The sequence below is a fragment of the Nematolebias whitei genome, chromosome 7 (genome assembly GCF_014905685.2).
Source record: "Nematolebias whitei isolate Nwh7 chromosome 7, NemWhi1, whole genome shotgun sequence".
NCBI lineage: Eukaryota > Metazoa > Chordata > Actinopteri > Cyprinodontiformes > Rivulidae > Nematolebias > Nematolebias whitei.
Genome location: NC_056504.1, coordinates 49,200,501 through 49,201,127, shown reverse-complemented (window position 1 = coordinate 49,201,127; position 627 = coordinate 49,200,501).

Below are 627 nucleotides of genomic sequence, written 5' to 3'. Positions count from 1 at the left end.
CAGACACACACAGTAACACACAGTAACACACACACAGACACACACAGTAACACACACAGTAACACACACACACACAGACACACACACAGTAACACACACACAGTAACACACACACAGACACACACAGTCACACACACAGTAACACACAGACACACACAGTAACACACAGTAACACACACACACAGACACACACAGTAACACACACACAGACACACACAGTAACACACACCCCGGCTGTGTGGGGTGTCTCTGCTGTCATGAGGCCGGTCTTTGTGTTTTTCTGAGCTTCTTTGTCTCAGTCGGTCATTTTTCTCCGTTTTCATAGAAGAAAACAAGTTCTGGTCAGGAAAGTTTTTTTCTTTTTCTAAAATCCAACAAAAAGTCTGTAAATGTTTGTTTGTTTGTTTGTTCGTTTGTTTAAATCTGTTTTAGAACAGAACTGATTCTGAGTGTTTCCACTGAACAATTTCAACTCAAACAGTTTAATTCATGGGAGTTAACGGGAGAACTCATGATTGTCGCAGTTCTTCTTCAGAGGTCGTTCAGCCTGATCCGGTCTGATCCAGCAGCTGGACCCGGTCTGATCCAGCAGCTGGACCCGGCCTGATCCAGCAGCTGGACCCGGCC